Here is a 4,858-nt window from a genome sequence, read left to right on the forward strand (position 1 = left end):
GATAATCCAGAATACTGTCCTCATCTCAAATCCTTGATCACATCTGCAAAATCCCTATTGCCATAATGTAAAGTAACACATATACAGGTTCCAGGGATTAGGACTTGAACATTTTGATGGCCAGTATTCTGCCTAGCCACATCAACAAATGTCTCAGATTCCTCAAAAGATTTTGACATCACCAAGAGGGGCTTGGAGTATGTAGATGAACACAATGCCTTCTGGTTAGTCTTGCTCATATTGTACATACATTTCTTAGGATTTTGCAAATATTCTAGTATCCAAAATGTTATTATCTGGCTCTTAAAATTTGAAAAGTCTTTATGTCACAAGTGACAGGCTAGAGTTTGTGCAAAGTGAATGATCCTATGTATAAAGTGTTTGGAATCAAGGGTGAGATGCCAGGCCACTATAAACTCATAGTTACCTAGTGGGGGAAATACCATGATCGTGAAGGTGGCTTTCCCAGAGTGAGGCTCATCCATTGCATGCTGGGTGTGCTGACGTCTGCAGGAAACCTGACTGCATAATTTGTGGTAGTGGGGGTACTGCACTTGCATTCCTTTGTATCACTGTTGGTCAAATGATAGAAGTCATACTTGGGATGTGTGGCTATTGTTTTGCTTTGTGACTTACAGTTCTGTAAAGTAGAAATGACGTTATGGGATATGTTGTATGCCTTTGCAGCCATTTCTCAGGATGTATACCCTTAAATATCTCCAGAAACAGCAAGTTATACTACAGTGTAATCTATGCCAGTGACAGCCTTCCTTTGTACTTTCTCTCCCACTTTACTTTTTGTTTTTTTTTTCCAAAATAATTTGATATTTTTATTGAAGTAACATGCGAGTGTTTTTGAAAATATCATACAAAAGGGTTAAACCTGAAAGGTAACTCTTCCCCTGACCCCTCCTTCCTCACCTTCCCCATTTGTAGCTGTTTCTTCATTTACCTCAATATTTTTGTGCTGGTATTTATAATAAGAATTTCACTGACATTTCCCACCCCAGTACCTTCCCTCCTCCATCCTTTCATTATATAGAGTGCTATAAACTCCACGTCTGATTCACTTGGTCAGCAGTATGAATCAACTGAGATAAAAAAGAACACTATAGTTAGAGAAAGCTACTTTCAAATAGTTCTACACGTTTTTAGATGACTCCCAATATGATCATCTAAGGAATGGAACCCATAATCAGAAGACCTAGTTTCAAGTCCTGACTTGCATGGACAATTTCACCTGATACCTGTGTTCCAGAGGCTTAGGCCAGGACCTAATAAACGGACAGATAATAAATATTTTAGGCTCTGTAGGTCATAGCATTATAGGTCTGCCATTATAACCCAAGGAAGCCATAGGCAATACATAAATGAGTGGGCATGGCTACACTGCAAATAAAACTTTATTTGCAAACACAGACTGCAGCTGGTTTGGGCCCGCCCCAAGGCTATAGTTTGCCAACATCTGGCCTAGGATATTACATGGAGATAATAAAAACACATGGGATAGCTATGAGCATTAAATAAATAAAGGTGTGACAGTCCTTTACAGACAAGAAAGCATGACATAGGTAAGAAGAGAGAGCAGGGCTGAAAAGGGAGGCAAAGAGCACTGAAGATAACCTTGCCTTACTCCTTCATTTGCTGCAGGGCCACTCTGTTTATTATGGCACATGTTGTATAAGATGGTACTGAATATGAGCGCTGAATCTGCAGTCTTGCTTCTAGAGGCCAAATTTGAAATCATATTTACAGTCCTGTTTCCTGCAGCTTGAGTTATTTAAGATTTGGTTTAATACATTTCAGAGCATACAGACTGGGGTGCAGTTTTCAAGACTAGATATAACATCTTATATAATTGACCATGCAAAAAGTTTTAGACAAGGAATTCTCATAGCTCTATTATTTTAACAATCAACAAAGACTTACTGATATGTCAGGCACTGTGCCAGAGGGCTGTGGACACAAAAATGGGTGAGACATCACTTTAACTCAAGTCCTTGGTTTAGCAAGGAAAGCGCACATGTATAAAGAGAACAATAGCAAAATACAATCATTGTCTTTAAAAAAGAGAGAGACAGTGAAGGCTGACATTCTTGCTGCTTCATGTCTTTTAAACATCTTTAGGACATGTTGATAGATCTCCACATTTTGAATTCTGCCTTCTCAATGTATAATTTTAAAAAAAAAGTTCCCAATCTCCCTTGCTGTTAGAATGGAGGCATGTGGCTTTGTTTTTACCAATCAGACACATCTAAACAAGACCTGGATTTGTAAGTAAGTTATGTGAGGGGACAAGGAAGAGGGTGGGACACCCATTCCATGGGTAATGGTGGCAGCAGAGCAGGCCAGCATGGTTTTGGAACCAAAGGCAGAAGCTGCTTCCTCACCAGGAGAACCCGACCCTGGTATGGTGCTGGGAGCTGCTGCTGCTGGAAAATGAATCTGAAACTTATTTCCCAAGCCCTTCCAACAACTCAGTAAGCTTTCTAATTTCCTCAATTGATTCCTTCCTGCTTAAGCTAACTAAAGTGGATTCTGTCATCGGCCATTAAGAACCTGACTGATAAATGAAGATTGTTCAAGGTTACTTAAAGTTAAATGGAAAAATAAAGTTTCTCAGAGGCAGTGATGTTAAAGATGAGTCATTCCAGAAGGACATCTTGGACTGAATGAATTGCATCTGCAAATGCCAGGAAGCATATGAGAGCATGCGTTGTTCAGGAAATGAAGATGAATGTGGTTGAAATATTTGGAGCATAAGAAAAGTGACTAGTGAGGGTGCTGAAAATGTAGACAGGGATCATGAAGGTTTTTCAATGCCTTGATTGGGCATTTATATATTGAATAAATGGAGAGCCATTAATGACTTTAAGCAGGAGATTGTCAATATCATATTAGCATTTTCAGGAGATCCCTTGGCAGCAGTGTGGAGAATTGAATGCGGAGTGGGAGAGAAACCAGAGCAGGGAGAACTATTAGGAGGCTATTGCACTCGTCCAAGTGAGAGGTAATAAGATCAAAGTTGAAGCAGTGGTGGTATAAATGGAATGGGGGGAGGAGATTGATTTTTTTTCTACTGAGATTTTGATTTAATCAGGAAAGAAGAAATACCAGATTCACCAATATGTTGCCTCTCTACTAGAGGAGATTATATTCCATTAAAAACATCTAAATTGCAACCTTGGATCTCTATCTCCCCAGGGCATACTGCACAGAGCCAGCATGTGAAACCCCTGTGGATACTATCGTGAATGTTTATGTGTCTCTAGAAGTGGACTGGAGGCAGCGAGATAAAAAGCCTTATTTTATGGCTATGGCCCAGAGCATTCATTTCAGAAGGAGAGGTGCCTCTGGGACAAGTTGTGAGATAAATCTTACAAAGGTGACATGGTTATTCATTTCCACAGAGTCCCATTTTTCACAGGGTTTCTACATCCAAATTTTATCCCCTTGTCTAGGGCAACTCATCAAGAAATGTCCCTACCTAGAAAGCTGGAGTTACTAACCATATATGACTTCTAATACAAGGGCTCCAGGTTTCCAAACAATTTTTCTATTCAAAGTAGGGAAGACGGAATGGGGCATGGGACTCCAGGAACAGGAGGGCATGACAGAAAGTAAGCAAGAAAAAGAGACAATGCAGACGTTCTCAGGTGGCCCTCCCTGCTACACATTCATGCAATGCTTTTTATGACATTTGTCCCTCTCTCTCACTCCTTCTCCTTTAAATTGTAACAGTATAAAATATTTAAAGGAATACATTTGAAAAGACAGTAAGTCATCTGTAATCACATCATCTTAGCACAATTAGCTTTCCTTTTCGTGCATTCACTCCTAGCCCTTGTCCTCCATTTGGGTGGCTAATTTTAGAGTTCTTATTGGAATATATTTCTTCGGCCCAGTTCCCCAGAAAAGCAGACTCTGAGTCAGATCTCCATGTTGGAGGTTCTTGGGCACAGACAGCATCCATCATGGGGAGTAAGGGAAGAAGAACTAGCCAGAGGAAGACATTGGACTGAAATGCAGTAACCCCTCAGAGTTGCCCCAGATGAAGGCAGGCTCCCACCTTTGCCAACCAGTTAGTGAAGTCAGACCTCCTCCAGGGAAGGCCATCACTGCCAGTGAGAAGGTTCCTTTCAGACAAAGGCCAAGTCCAGAGAAGAGCTCAGCTGAGAGTCACAAGCAGCCAACATTCCTGGCAAGTGGGAGAAAGAATGCCTTGATCTCAAAGGCCATACCTAGGCATGCAACAAGCATATGGAATCCACAGCATAGGGATCAGTAGCACTGCACTATATTAGCAATCTTAAGCAACACGACAAGTCAGCTGGGAAATCATGGGCTTCTTCAGGGTCACACAATGCCAGGTGTCAACTCATCAACTCTCTTTCCTCCACATACCAGCTTTTTTTTTTTTTTTTTTACTTTGAGTTCTGGGATACATGCACTGAACGTGCAGGTTTGTTACATAGGTATACATGTGCCATGGTGGTTTGCTGCACCTATCAACCCATCACCCAGGTTTTAAGCCCTGCATGCATTAGGTATTAGTCCTCAGAGGAGCACCTCTGAGCCCAAGTTTCTTTAATGTTAAAATGAGAAAAATACTAAAACCTGACACTGAGGTTTGCAGGAAGATTAAATAAGATAGCATATATAGGGTATATAGCAAATAGTAAGCACTAACAAAATCAAACTTACTATGATTAGCATTCAGTTCATCTTTGGTCTGTTGAAACATTACATGTGGTGGTCACGTTTAACAGCTGCATAATATTGCATCATAATGAATAGTTGCATTACTTTACTTAACCGTCCTCTAGTATTTGATACAAAGGTTGTTACCAATTAATCA

The 4,858-nt window shown here is 40.5% G+C and overlaps 1 pseudogene; it reads left to right on the top strand.

Annotated features, from left to right (window-relative positions):
• Window positions 1-419: 419 nt before the first annotated feature.
• Window positions 420-567, top strand: LOC115831389 (annotated as a pseudogene).
• The last annotated feature ends 4,291 nt before the right edge of the window (window positions 568-4,858 follow it).

This window comes from Nomascus leucogenys, chromosome 18 (genome assembly GCF_006542625.1).
Source record: "Nomascus leucogenys isolate Asia chromosome 18, Asia_NLE_v1, whole genome shotgun sequence".
Taxonomy (NCBI): domain Eukaryota; kingdom Metazoa; phylum Chordata; class Mammalia; order Primates; family Hylobatidae; genus Nomascus; species Nomascus leucogenys.